The sequence below is a fragment of the Peromyscus maniculatus genome, chromosome 6 (assembly GCF_049852395.1).
Source record: "Peromyscus maniculatus bairdii isolate BWxNUB_F1_BW_parent chromosome 6, HU_Pman_BW_mat_3.1, whole genome shotgun sequence".
Classification (NCBI taxonomy): Eukaryota; Metazoa; Chordata; class Mammalia; order Rodentia; family Cricetidae; genus Peromyscus; species Peromyscus maniculatus.
In genome coordinates this window covers 39861412-39876851 of record NC_134857.1, presented here as the reverse complement: position 1 = coordinate 39876851, position 15440 = coordinate 39861412, and positions in this window count along the sequence as shown.

The window sequence follows — 15440 nt, the reverse complement described above, 5'->3', positions numbered from 1 at the left end:
CAGTTGATTCACACAAGGTCATGCAGTAAACAACCGGTGTCTCATGAGCAGCTCTTCCTGCTAGTACATAGTACCATGTTTTGTTATTTGAAACTGTAAATAATAAATTTGTATGGATGTCCTGATTTTTTTCTGTGCTGCAGTCAACGGTCAGCTAGTGGCTAGGAGGAAGTTCCTGGGATGGAATCCTGCTTCAAAATATATGTGGCTTTAAATTTGATGGATTCTAACCAACTATTTTTCCTAAAAATGGCTGCCAGTTTATATGCCCAACAACATGTATGCAAAAACCCTTGTCACCATAGCTAGTCTAGTTTGACATTGTGTACCTCTTAAATCTTTGCAGATATGATAGATGCAAACTGTTTTACTCCTATGCAACGCATCTCTTGTATTAATGCTGACATCAAGATACATACTTTTTCTCTAGTGCATGCTGTCATTTTCCCAGTTCACCTCAAATCCTGCCTTAGCCTCCCCACAAGTCCAGTTGACCCCTCACAAGCAGAGAGCTAGAAATGCGCTTAGCCAATAACAGGGTGTGTGACTCCTACTGCAGAGTTCCCTGAGGAGGCAGTGGTGCTGTCCTCTGGGCTTCTGCCTGAGAGAATGCCCTGGCTTTGTTTCTTCCTGTATTAGTTACCTTTCTATTGCTGTGTTAAAACAGCATGGCCTGTGGGAGTCTGTTGGGGGGTGGGGTGGGGGGGTGGTGGTGGGGGGTGGTGGTGTGGTGTTGTGTTAGGAAGGAATGAGGAAGTATTAGATAGAAATATAGGTAAAGACAGAGACACAAGATAGCTTGGGGAGGGCTCTGCTCACTACCCAGCCGCCTCAAGATTTATTCCAAAGGGCTTTTTATAGAATGCCAAGGGGCCGGGCAAAACACCTCCCCCTTTCAAGATCAAAGCACAGCGTACAGCCAAGTGTAGACCCTTCAAAATACCTGGCAACCATGCCGGTGGCCAAATCATTCCATTATGCAGCCCTGCTGGGTAAAGCAAGCCCAGATTCCCTGACCCTGAGTAAGGTCTCACTAGAGAGCCTCTATGGGCCCCCACAATGACCAATGCAGCGTATGGAAGAATGGGTTTGTCTGGGCTTACAGTTCCAGAGGCGTGAATCTGTCTGTCTCAGTCGGAAGGCATGCCAGCAAGCTGCAGACAAGCTGGCAGGAGTGGGAAGCTCAGGGCTCACAGCTTGAGTCACAAGCAGGGTTCTCAACGTCCACCTACAGTGACATACTTCCTCCATCAAGGCCACACCTCAACTCCCCAAACTGCACCATCAATTGGGGGGCCAAGTGTCCAAATGCCCTAGACTGTGGGGACACCGCCTTCAAACCACCACAGTTCCTTGCCTGCTTTTCCTACTGTCTTACCAGTCTTCCTTACCTACTGTATTATAAACTTTCCATTGCTGTGACAGAATACCAGAGATCAGTTTAGAGGACAGGAGGTAGGAAAAATTAGTTTGACTCATGACTTCAGAAGTCTTATTCCATGGTTTGGCTAGCTCTTTTGGTTGTCAGCCCCTGCCAAGGCTGAAACATCATGGGAGAAAGGTATAGTCAAGGAATGTTGTTTACTGTCTGGTAAGCAGGAAGCAGAAAGAGAAAGGAAGGGTTCAAGGATAAGATATATCCTTCCACTGGGCGGTGGCGGTGGTGCACACCTTTAATCCCAGCACTCAGGAGACAGAGGCAGGCAGATCTCTGTGAGTTCAAGGCCAGCCTGATCTACAAAGCGAGTTCCAGGAAAGGTGCAAAGCTACACAGAGAAACCCTGTCTCGAAAAAACAAAAACAAACAAAAAGATATACCCTTCCAAGACACACCCCCAATGACCATCTTTCTAGGCCCCACCACCTAATAGACAACTTTGAACTCATCAGTGGATTGATGAAGTTAGTGCTACCAGTATGTTATCTTTTATCAATAATGCCTCCAGCCAGAGAACAAGCCCTCAGCATGGGAGCCTTCAGGAGACGAGACATCTGATAGCCAAACCCATCATCTACTTCCTTGAAAAACCCTTTTCTAATTATGCTGTGTCAGGGATTGCTTCTGGAAATCCAGCCTATGTTATCCAGAATGTCAAACAGGTGCTTACAAATTGGTAAGGAAAAAAAATGGCCCAATAATAATATGTGAAAGAAAAAGCTGGGTGTGGCAATTCATTTACAACTTCATTACTAATCAGAAGTTTAGGTGATTATACACTATTTCACTTCTAATAAAATTCAAAATTCAAAAGGCTAGTAACACTAGGTGCTGGCTAGTGTGTAGGAAAGCAGGAATACTTACTGCAGTGTTGGTGGCTGTGTCAGTGGATATAAGAACTGTATGTAACCTCCAAGTGACTGGAAACTAATTCTGTTGTGTCGACCACCATGTCCCAGTCCCTAAGCATATGTGCCAAGCAATATTTGAGATAGTTACAGAGAGGACACATAAAAAAATAGTGTTGCAAAAGAGGAAAGCAGTTTCTAAGGGAAGCTGGTTGGTTGAACAAGTCTTTTGCCAGTTAATTAATGGGACAGTGTCTCAGCAAGTTCATGTAGTTGATGAATGGATTTGGTCGGGCATATCTGTGACAGGCATTGCAGTTGACATGTGTGTTCAAGATTTTCCTCCCTCCTTCTATGATCCCTTACACTTCCCTCCTCCCTCCCTCTCCCTCCATCTTCCCACAGTCCTTCCCCTTTCCCTCCCTCTCTCCTTTTAAAATTTTCCCTGGATTATAATGTATGGAGAATTCTTGTGTTGTTATTTCTAACATTAAAGTTTATGACTTAAGGTGAGTATAGTGATACACACCTTTAATCCCAGTACTCAGGAGGCAGGGATAGGTTGAGGCCAATGTGGTCTATAGAGCAAGTGCCGGGACACCCAGGACTACACAGAGAAAGCTTGTTTTTTTTAAAAAAAAAAAAAGACCCCTTTTTAAGTTCCCTCGCCCCTTGGGACACTTGATCTTTTACATTATGATTAAACATTATGGACATTAAGGCTCCTGGATAGAGAAGTGTGGACATTAAGGCTCCTGGATAGAGAATTTTCATGCACTCCACTGAGAGCATATTAGAAGGATCTTTCAGGTGCCATACTGAGACTGGAAGGCTGGCATCTACCTTACTCAGAATAAACAAGTTCATTAAATGTATTAGAATGAATATAGGATCAAGATCAGAAACCTCAACCCTTTGGATGAGTTTCTGGTCACTGAATGAGCCTGGTAGACTCAGGTCTGTGAACCGTGCCCCTGGAACACTGTGAGTCAGCATAGTAGATTCAAGTCTTGAAACAGAACTCAGTATAACACACCTAGAACTTTGTGCCAAATTTCAGCATCCACTGGGTACAGTAAGATGCTCCCACAAGTTTACACTGAATTCCAGACAGCTCATAGATACGTGTACCTAACCCTCTTCCCAAGAAGGCATGGTGTCAAAGGACTTGGATCTGACTCAGGTGGCAATGGGATAAAGACAAACATACAGAAAAGCTGGGGCCAGGTGGACTTGGCTCTCTGCTGAAAACAAATAAAACAAAACAAACCACAATAGCCTTGAAACTCCATTTAGTATATAGAGTTGAACAGAGGCAAGGATTTTTACATACAGTTGAACAAGGAGGTGGGGGTTATGGGCTACAGCTGGAAAAGGAGGCAGGTTTAGCTAATTTTGAGGGGAGCAGTCTTCAAGCCATAAATATCCAAGGATAGAATGCTATGGTGGGTATTTTCTGCACATACTATCAACACCTGTACTTGGACACCAGAGAAAGACTGCCATTTACCTCTGCCTGAGGTTGACCTCAGACTCATGGTCCTTTTCTGAATCCTCTGAGTGCTGGGACTATAGGTATATGCCACCACATTTGACTGAAGCACAGGAGTTTGAAAGTCCCTGGCTGTGGAAGAGGGCAATGGGTGAAGGCTATGGAGTGGGGGGGGGGGGGGTAAAACCAGATAAACCAGCTATACAGTAACCCTTGTATTGTTTCAGGGCTGGGATTTATCTTATACAGTAAAACCCACTAAAACAGTGGTTCTCAACCTGTGAGTCACAACCTCTTTGGGGTCTTATATTAAGGGAGACCAGCTCCCACTTTTCCCCCCAGGGTATTCTTGAGGAGGGAGAAGTGAGAAACATTTAGACAGAAATATAGAGGAGAGAGACAGTTAGAAACACAAGATAGCCTCAAGAGGGCCTGGGTCAAAACCCACCAGTCCCTTCTGTCTCTTCTAAAGGGCTTTTAAAGGAATGCCAAGAGGTGAAGCAAAAGACCTCCCTGCCACACAGCCAAGTGCAGACCATCCCAAACACCTGGTAACCACACATATGGTCAACCATCCCTAATGCAGCCCTGATGTGTAAAGCAAGTTCAGATCTTACTAGGAAACTTCTGTGGGCTTCCACATCATATCATATATCCTTCATGTCAGATATTTACATTATGATTCATAACAGTAGCAAAATTAAAGTTATGAAGTAGCAATCAAATAATTTTATGGTTGGGGTCACCACAACATGAGGAACTATATTAAAGGGTCACAGCATTAGGAAGGTTGAGAACCATTGCTCTAGGTTTTGATGAATAAATGACTTAAAGAATGGAGAGAAATTGACCCTTCTCATGCTCAAGGCAGATGTGGTACCAGGAGCATAAGGAGAAATTGAAGTTACTCACTATCTGTAACCATTAAGGCAGGGAGCATGGCAGCCAGCCAGCAGGCATGGCTCTGGAACAGTAGCTGAGAGCTTACATCTGATCCAGAAGCACCAGGCTAGGGATGAGAATGGTGTAGGTTTTTGAAACCTCAAAGCCCACCTCACAGTGACACACCTCCTCCAACAAGGCCCTACCTCTTAATCCTTCCTAAACATTTCCACCAACTGGAAACTAAGCATTCAAACATATGAACCTATTCTCACTCAAACCTCTATATCCACTGAGCCATACCCCCAGAATTTGGTATTTGACTACAGCTCTGTTCCACATAAATGACATATTTAACAAACACAATTGCAAAGCATATTCTTTTTTTTTTTTTTTGTTCCGCTTATAAGAGTTTATTAGAGATACAGGGATAGAGAGTGCAGGCCTGTGGGAGAGACACGTGTGTGGAGAAGAGGAAGAGGAGAAGAGAGAACTGGGAATATGGCGCTCCGCTTTAAAAACCGGCTGGGGGCGTGGCCAGGACACGTCACTACTCCACGCATGTGCGTAGATCACATGGTCACGTAGCGCGCTTACGTAGCCATGTAACGTCACGGATTCTGGTCACGCGAGATGCCTTGGCCGGAACTTGCTAGGCGGAGATGTCCGGGTCCGCCGGGTATCCTGGCTACGAGAGACGCTTTGACCCGGAAATGGCTAGGCGGAAGTGTCCGCCTGGTAAATGGGACCGTGGGGGGCGTGTTGTAAACCCTTCATTCCCGACTCTTATTTTTTTAAAAAAAAGAAAAAATTGTGGTTGACTGGGTACGGGGGCGACGTTTCTCTCAAAGACTGCTTCCAGCTGAATAGTGGGCGTTAGTTGGCTCTTGGGGGGGGTGAGGGGTATCTTGTGAAGTCCGGGAATGACGGTGGAGGTCCTGGAATGACGTTCTACCGTCTCCTGGTTCTGCGGCTGTCCATCCATGCTGTGGCTGGGGACCTCCCGTTTAACAAGATACTGTTGACATAGAGAGAGCTTAGAGAGAAAGAATCATTATTATTTCATTTTGGAGTTGGCATTTGTCTGAGGTAGATTTGGCCTGTCCAGATAGAGGCATGTGACATTTACCTGAGGTAGATCTGGTCTTAGTACCCTGCTTAATTTCTATCTGAGACAAGCCTCATTAGAGGTAGTTCATTTAAGGCACCTGTTTCCCTTATTAGGTTAGCACTTAGGAAACACAGGTGATCAGTTGCTGAGTATTGAACAATGATAAATTGTTGTATTACATTATTCCTTACCACCTGGATATTTTTGATGGTCCTTTTGCCTCCGGCTCTGTGTGGCCCTGGTTGGAAAAGGAAGGGGTGGTACCTTATTCCTCTGGAATTGGCGGCAAAGCAGGGGATCCTGATGTCCTCTGGAGCTTGAGAGTGAGAGGCCCTGTTTGTTTCACTGTATATGAAGAGAGATTTTTCTGGGATGGAGGTGAGATAAAAGGTTTTAGGTGAGACAGGTGGACCCAGTGAGGAAAGCCCTCGAGTTTAGCAGCTGTAGGGGTTACAAGAATTACTTTGAAGGGTCCCTGCCACTTAGGGAAATGACCTGGAGGAGAGAGAAGAACCTGATCTCCAGTGTGTATTGGAGATGGGCAAGGATTGTCACACGGCTGAGGCAGTGAACAGTCTGCATAGCTCCATAGAATAGACCTTAGGTGACATAAAAGAGGAGTTAACAGGCTATCTGGAACAGTTGGAGGCTTGGAAAAAAGACCTGGTGTTAGAACTGGTCTGAGGAGATATTTAACTTTTCCTGATGGTGGGCATATGGGTAAAATCGAGCTGTAGCCCTGGGGAGGTGGGAAGCCTCCAGCATGGCCATTATATGGCCTGAGTTAGATACGGATCCCCCTTTTGATGTGAGAAGTCCACGCTCCCTCCAAATAGCAGCGTGGGACAGGAGGATATTTGGAGTCTGTAGAGTTAGTGGCTAGGAGGAGAAGTAGGAGAGCTGCTGGCGTGTCTGGGATGAGGCAAATGTGTGGAGCGAAAAGAAATGGACGCTCCTACCTTAGCTAGGAGATCCCTCCCCATTAAAGGTACAGGGCAACTTGGCACCACTAAGAATGTATGTGTGAGAGGGATGCCTCTGAAAATACAATTAAATGGCGGTGTCTGCTGAGGTAGATAAGGCTGTCCCCTGTACCTGACAATAAAGGAGAGGTGGCATCCCAAAACTCCCAGGACTGAGTCAATGGCTCTGGTGTCCAGAAGGAAAGAAACGGATCGCTTCCCTGCTGCGTTCTGGGTTCCCTGTCATGTCTGTAGCCAAGCCTAGGTCTGTTGGAGGTCTTAGCTTGATGTACCCATGCATCTTGGTGCCTGGGGGCAGTCAGCTGACTCTGTCTTTCTAGGCGGCACTTTTAACAAGGCTGTTGATGGCCTGGCAGGGCATTCGGTAGCCCGTGGCCTTTTCCTCATTTAAAACAGGGACCCAACAGCTTTTGGAAGTCAGCGAGTGCCAGCACTTGGCAATTTTGTTTTCGGGCTTTTATCTCTTCCCTGGCACACCTTAAATGCCACAGGTGACTCTTTTGCCTGTGGGGTCAGGAGCCTTGCTCTCCAGATGCTTAAGTTTTAGTCAGGTAGGTCTGAGGAACAAGAGACAGATTTTCGTCCTTATCCTGAATTATTTACTGGTTTTAGGGCAGCCTTACGGAGGCCTGTCAGGAGACAGGTAATAAACCTATCTCTGGCTAGTCAGCCACTCTGGGTGTTGGAGTCCCAGTGTGGCTCCCGGTCAGGAACCGCCTCGGCTCCTGGGGGGTGTGAAAGGTTAGTTTGATGAATTTCGTCTGCATGAGTCCTAGCCTGCTCCCATACCCGCCTGCGCTCCTCCGGGAGTAAATTATTAGAAAGTATCATATATATATATATATATATATATATATATATATATATATATATATATCATGAAAGGTAAGACTATAAAATTGAGTTATATATTGAAATTGTTTAATAAAGGAAGCAGAATTAGACGTATAAGAACCCAGCTTACTTTCTATCTGAGAGAGTTCTGCTAGAGAGAATGGAACATGAACTTTAACCAGTCCATCCACACCCGCCACCTCTCACAAAGGGAGAACAGTGGAAGGTTCTGGATGGCTGGAATCAGCCGATTTAGCAGCTCGAGAGTGGGTGGTAGGGGGAGTGAAGTTTGGAGCCAGGACAGGGCCTTTGGAAGCAGCCGCTGCAGAGGAAGAAACAGCTTTAGAAGAGGAAGAGTCTGGAGCGGAAGGAACGGTTGTTCTAGGAGTTGGAGCCGGAGGTCGGATAGGTAGAGGTTCATTAGCAGGGTCTCAAGTTAGAGAGTCCGGAGTCAGAGAATCCTCCGGTTTAGGCATAGCTAACATCATATGAGCAGAAGAGAAGGAAACGAGAAGAGACAGTTTAGCATTGAGAAAGAAGAAAGCAACTCTTTCCATTTGCCTGATCATTTCCATTGGATAGCTCCCGTGAAATATCAGGATCTAAGGAGCCGCTTGGTGGCTCTTTGTTATTTTTTTTTAAAGCATACTTTGGCCACTTTTTTGAACATAAACAAGTTAGCTTAGAAATCTTTACGTAAGGCATTAAATTGAGAGGTTTTAAAGCTTCAACAAGACAGCCTAACGGAGAGGAAGGACTAACAGGGTTGGAAGCCTTGTTTCCCATGTCTGCAGCGGAGGCAGAAAAATAAAAAATAAACGTGATCCGGAGCCAAGGCCCCAGGCGTCCCCAAGGCCAAGGGCGGATACCGGGCGCAGGCTGCTCCTTGACTCGTCAGCCACAGAAGCAGGGGCCCCCTCCACGGTGAGGAAAGGATTCCCCGGGAATCCAGACAGCGTTTGCCCCTTCGTCAAGGAGGTGGACGTGCCGGCCTCACGTGGCTCCCAGGACGCACCAACGTTGGCGGCCCTAACAATAATAAAAAATAAGTGTGATCCGGAGCCAAGGCCCCAGGCGTCCCCAAGGCCAAGGGCGGATACCGGGCACAGGCTGCTCCTTGGCTCGTCAGCCACAGAAGCAGGGGCCCCCTCCACGGTGAGGAAAGGATTCCCCGGGAATCCTGACAGCATTTACCCCTTCGTCAAGGAGATGGACGTGCCGGCCTCACGTGGCTCCCAGAACGCACCAACGGTGGTGGCCCTAACTCGAGAAATATCTCAGGCTGCAGACGTGGGAGACGGCTAAAAAAGTTAGGCCTGCGATAGGGGCCGACCGTAGCCAATGAAGACCGTGGTCGGGGGTTCCCCCGGTCTCAAGAACACGTGTGAGTCGCCGGACAATCAACGGTCATTCCCACAGGTTCAGGAAACCGTTTACGCTGGCGGAAAAATGGGGGAACTCACCAATCGAACAAAGCGGTGTTGGATGCAATTTGGATGCGATTCAGGCGAATGGAAAGCGGTCTGTTGCGTACGGAGCAGATTCCCCGGTTCGCGGGTTTCCAGGCGCAGAGCACCCGAGAGCGCCCGCTCGGTTTCGGCACCAAAATGTTAGTTATTTAGCTGCGTTGTGTTCTTACCCTGCAAGGAAGTGTCACGAAACACGACAGAATCCGCTTATAAGAGTTTATTAGAGATACAGGGATAGAGAGTGCAGGCCTGTGGGAGAGACACGTGTGTGGAGAAGAGGAAGAGGAGAAGAGAGCGCAAAGCATATTCTTATTACACACCCAGGAGACCTGATCTTCCTTCCCACCATTAGGAGGTTGATCTGTGTTTTCCATTGCTGCAATAAATCATGTCTCCATCAATTCATTGTTATGTTAGCCACATATGGTCTTAATTTTCCTATCTCTCTTTCTGGCCCTATATATTCAACCCAGCTTGCACATTGTTTTACTTGAGACAAACTGCCAATCCCTAAAAGCTGAACATTTACATTGTGAAGAGGCCAACCTGGATGCCATTAGTTTGGTGCAATTATTGTTACATCTGCACCTATGTCTACCAAACCCTCAATTTCTATGCTGTTTATTTGTATTTTTAGCTTTGGTCATTTATAGAAGTTTGCCAAAATATTTGCTTTATGGTTTCTCCTGAAAATTTTATCTTCTAAAGCTTTTCTGGCATTCAGAGCAGTAGGGTTTTTAGCAACAGGCATTAAATCATTTATTTTTTTTTGTGGAAAGTTTTCCCTGATGCTGGTAGGGAATGATTGAACTAAATTTTATATTGGGGCCTTCAGGAGGCCCCACAGGGTGTTTCCCATTCTTAACATCGAGGAAAAAAAATCTGTTCATTATTACTTAATTCTCTCCTATTCTCCTAGAGGATTTCCCAGGTCTCTCACCAATTTGACTTCTCTGGGCAAGTGGCAGCCAACTGCTTGCATGGAGAGCCCCAGATGGCAAATATAGCAGTGCCAGTTGGTGTGACCTCTCCTTCTGTGTGGTTGTACCATACATTGAAGGGCCAAAATATAGGTTTTTTTTTTTCTCTTTTGCCCTTTGAGGGATCAATCACCCAGCTCCCAAACAAATATATGGAGACTTATTCTTACTTATGAATGCCCCATCTTAGCTTGGCTTATTTCTATCCAGCTTTTCTTAATTTAATTTTTCCTATCTACCTTTTGCCTCTGGGCTTATCTTTCTCTATTCTATATACCTTTCTTTACTTCCTTCTCCATAGCTGGCTGTGTGGCTGTGTGGCTGGCCCCTGGCATTCTCTTTCCTTCTCCTTTTCTTGTTCCTTCCCCTTCTCTCTTTTCTTATTTATTCTGTCTGTCTGCTAGCCCTACCTCTTCTCTCTCTTGCCTAGGTATTGGCTGTTCGTCACTTTACTAGACCAGTCAGGTAAAGTAACACAGCTTTACATAGTTAAACAAATACAACATACAAGAATGCAACATATTATTGCATCATTAAACAAATGTTCTACAGCATAAAAATGTGTAATACATCTTTAACTAATATTCCAAAACATTAGGATGAAAGGCCTCCCTCAAATACCACATCTGGGTATGATGATGTGAGTTAATTTGTGGTATTAGCAAAAGTTGTCATTAGCCCCTGGAACCCTTAGAAGAAAACCCATCTATAGAATTGTCCCAGAGTCAAAAAAGAACTTTAGAGAAGCAAGAAGAGTGCAATATTAATGGAACAAGAAAGGTCCAGAACATTCCATGCAGCTGATAGAGTTCTGTAGAGAGTGGGTGCGTAAGTATTAAGGAAGAGTATGGTTGTCTGAATGGAAACAGCCCCCATAGACTCGTAGGGAGTGACATTATTGGAGGTGTGGTCTTGTTGGAGTAGATATGTTCTTATTGGAGGAAGTGTATCGCTGGGGGTGGGCTTTGAGCTTTCAGAAGCTCAAACCAGCTCTAGTGGCTCCACTGTCTCTTCTGATGCCTGTTGATCCAGATGTAGAACTCTCAGCTACCTCTCCAGCATTTCTGCCTGCATGGTGCCATGCTTCCCACCAAGATGATAATGGACTAAACCTCTGAAACTGTAAGCCAGCCCCAGTTAAATGTTTTCCTTTATAAGAGTTGCCAGGGTCACTGTGTCTCTTCACAGCAATAAAATTCCAAATAAGGGGCATGCAAAAGCAGTCTCCTTTACAAGTTTTCCCCTGGCTTCCTTCATTCCTACAGCTAGTTAAGACATTCACTGCCATGCACTTGTTACTAATTAACACCAAGGTCTTAATTAGGTTTCTTTTAAAGTTTAGTTTCTTTGTATATAAAATTGGTCTAATGAAAAGGGGGTGGACAAGGAGAGCATGACAAAGATGAATAGAAGTGATTGACAGGTGGTTAATACACACCCCCTTTTCTTTTGAGTAGTCCCTCTTTGTCCCAGGCCAGATGTTCCTCACAGCACTGACATCACTGTATCATGAGTCAGAGATTTGTGTCAGTGCTTGAACCCTGAACCCTTAATTTCTGATCAACTTGTTTTTTTTTTAATTTTTTAAATCACTTCCATTTCTAATACTTTGAGGTTTTTTTGAAAATGTTCCTTCATGGGAAGTTATTGGAGAAAAGTTGAATTCTGCAGGAAGGTAATCAAACCCGTCCTGCAAAAAATTGCAGCCACTCATTATTTATTGGATGAGCCCAGTTGCCACTAGAGGGCAGCAAATGGTTTGTATAGGTGTAGTGACAGCTTTGGCTCAGAGCACAGGCCAGGACATCACAGAGGGGGAGAAGAAAAAGATGTGTGGGACAGACATTTTGGCTTCCTTCTTTACCTTTATGTGTACATCTTTTGATGGAGAGATCTGTGGCTTTTTAGTGATAATGAGGTTATTAAAGACAAAGAAAATAGGAAGGTCTAAAGTTGTAAGAGTAGGTTCACGGCAGAGGTGACAGCTTGTTTGCCGTAGACATCTTAAGTCGTTAGCATAAAATTAGACTTTCTCAGACTTCTTGACTTTACAGGAGGCCGAGAGCTGGGAACCTGCACTTTCAGCAAGGTGGAATGCCTTCATGTTTGAAAACCCTTACTGAGGCCAGAAATGGGTATGTTTGCTTGCTTACTTTTTAGTTTATAACTTATATACAACTATGGCTGTTCTAAATTACTGAGTTTATTATAAAACATTCATAAACATAAAAATTAAAAACACAAACACCGAATTAAAGTTGACATGTGAACTTTCCATAATTCATCTGGGAGAGAGTGGAAAGAACAGATATCATCAATTAATGCTATCTAAGTGACCCTCCATTCTTGTGGTGTCATGATTTTGTTTTCCCAGCAGGCTGTAGGAGGCAACATTAGTGTCTGTAGAGGTTTTTTTGTTTTTGTTTTTTGTTTTTTTGTTTTGTTTTTTTTTTTTTGTTTCCCTTCAACAACATTGCCAGGAATTCTCTCTTCCTCTCCTTCTCTGTTTATCTGCCATTTCACAATATTAACTTTTTAAAAGATTTATTTTTTTATGTGTATGGGTGTTTTGCCTATATGTATGTCTGTGCATATGTACATGCCTGGTGCCCTTGGAGGCCAGAAGAGGGCATTGGATCTCCTGGTACTGGAATTGCAAATGGTTGTGAGCCACCATGAAGGTGCTGAGAATTGAATCAAGGTTGTCTAGAAGAGTGGTCAGTGCTCTTAACCTCCGAGTTATCTCTCCCATCCCCCATTATTAACATTTGATGCTTGGAAATGTCATATTTACTGCATATGATCTTAAATGCCCCCAAAGGCCCACATATTAAGGGCTTTCTTTTTCTCCTGAGCAGGACAATTTAGTTCCGTTAATATAACAGTGATAACACAGCCTTTAGTGACCACTTACTGTGTACCTGGCCCAGTGTACAAAAGAGGTGCACACACTGATGAGACAAAGTCTCTGAGCTCAAGGAGTTCTCAGTCTAAAGGAAAGGGAGGGGAATATAAGAGTTCTGGGGTCACCAAAGCCTCTAACCAAATTTCAAAGGAAAGGGTAAAAGGCCAGGACATATGTGATAGGATTGGGGCCCCTGCAGGCAATGTACAAATTATGAGAGTGTAACAAAGATATTGTGGGGAGAAGCCAGGAATATGGAATTTCTGCTGACGAAGGCTGCAGGCAGTAGCCACAGCCAACTTGAACATGTTGTCCCCAGTTTATTGAACCATTTGGGAAGGATTAGGAGGAGTGGTGTTGTTGAAGATGTCACTGGGGATGGGCTTTGAGTTTTCAAAAGCCACACCATCCCCAGTCTCTCTCTCTCTCTCTCTCTCTCTCTCTCTCTCTCTCTCTCTCTCTCTCTCTCTCTGTGTGTGTGTGTGTGTGTGTGTGTGTGTTTCCTACTTGCAGATAAGGATATAAATCTCAGTTACTGTTCCAGTGCTATGTCTGCCTGCCTGTTGTCAGGCTCTCCACCATGATGGTAATAGATTCCAACCCTCTGCAATTGTGAGCCCAAATTAAATGTTTTCTAAAGTTGTGTTGGTCAGGGTTTTTGGTGAGGGCAATAGAAAAATAAGACAGTCTCTAATTGAATACTATATGTAGAGGACTCAGGCACTCAAGTAAGCAACACGAAATTGGCTACTATGGGAAGAGAAGTTTCCAGAGTCTGAACACCCCCCCCCCGACACACACACACAAAGAGCCAGAGGGAGAGAGAAGAAGGGAGGTAGGAAGGGAGAAAGGGAGGAAGGAAAGGAAGGAGGAAGGGAGGGAGAGAAAGGGGGACAGAAATATGTACACATATGTGGAGAGGTGTAAACAGACATTTCCTGTCAAGACCACCCAGTCCCAAATAACCAACTCAGAGGCTGAATATGAATTATAAATGCTCAGCTGATAGCTCAGGCTTATTACTAACTAGCTCTTACAGTTTAAGTTAACCCATATTCCTTATTTATGCTCTGCCACTTGCCACTTGGCATGGCATGTTCATCTCCTGCTCCCTCTTTATCTGGCTGGTGATTCTGCCCTTCCTCTTCTCAGAATTCTCTTGGTCTAGCTCTCAAGCTCAATCTCTTCCTGCACAGCTCTCAGCCAATCAGCTTTTTACTAGCGAATGAGAGTAATACATATCCATAGTGTAGAAAAGGATTGTTCCACAGTAGAGAGGGATCTTTCTAGAGACAACTCCTCTCATCATCTTCTAGCTCCTCCTTCTAAGACCTCTTATCTGAGATATACTATTTCCCCTTATCTTGTAGAAACAGGATTTGAAGCATGTCCTAGATGAGAACTTGTCAAATATTTGTTTCAGTTCTTCATGTGTAACATAATGAGACCAGATGTAATGATGACTATATAAGCCCATTTTCTTCTAAGACAGGGAGTTATTGAAAGCCCTACATAATTGGTCCTCGGATGCCCATTCCCATTTCCCTATCAAAGAACTCAAGGAGGTGAATTTGCTATAATGGGCAGGCATTGTCCTGAGCACTGTCATCAGGCCATGCTGATGTTCATGTTCTTCAAGCAGGTGGAGCTCCTAGGAGCGTTGATTTGGCCTGATTACACTTTATCCTGGTTGACAGGCTATCATCTAAGACAATGATGGCACAACATGGTTGGTCCCAGCGTCACCTGTTCAGGTTAAATATTGTTTGGAAATGTAATTATAGAGCATTTCCTGGGTAAATTTGATAATCAGTCACATTTAAGAACCAATGTTGTAAATTTAATTGAAGTGTGTGTGTGTGTGTGTGTGTGTGTGTGTGTGTGTGTGTGTGTGTGAAACTCCCCTAGAAGATCCCAAGGACCCATCTGCCTGGCCAAATGGGCCATATTCCTGCTACCATCTGAATTTCAGGTCTCAGATATGATCACTTTCCTCACAGAATTTATTGTAATACTATAATAAGGGCAAAGATAACGTGTGGCACTCTGCATCTTCAGTTCCCGACCTTCTGGGTGGCCAGCATACAATAGATGGTGTACTGGTTTGTTTTGTGTCAAGCTAGACATTTGACACAAGCTAGAGTCATCAGAGGAAGGAGCCTCAGCTGAGGAAATGCCTTCATGATGTCCAGCTGTAAGGCATTTTTCTCAATTAGTGATCAGGTGGGGGAGGGCCCTGCCCATTGTGGATGGTGACATCCTTGGGCTGGTGGTCCTGGGTTCTATAAGAAAGAAGGTTGAGTAAGCCAGGTGAAGCAAGCCAGTAAGTAGTACCCCTCCACGACCTCTTCATCAGCTCTTGCCTCCAGGATCCTGCCCTGTTTGAGTTCCTGTTCTGACTTCCTTCAATAGTGAACAGGCATATGGAAGTGTAAGCCAAATAAAGCTTTTTCTCCCCAACTTGCTTTTTTGGTCATAGTGTTTCATCACAGCAATGG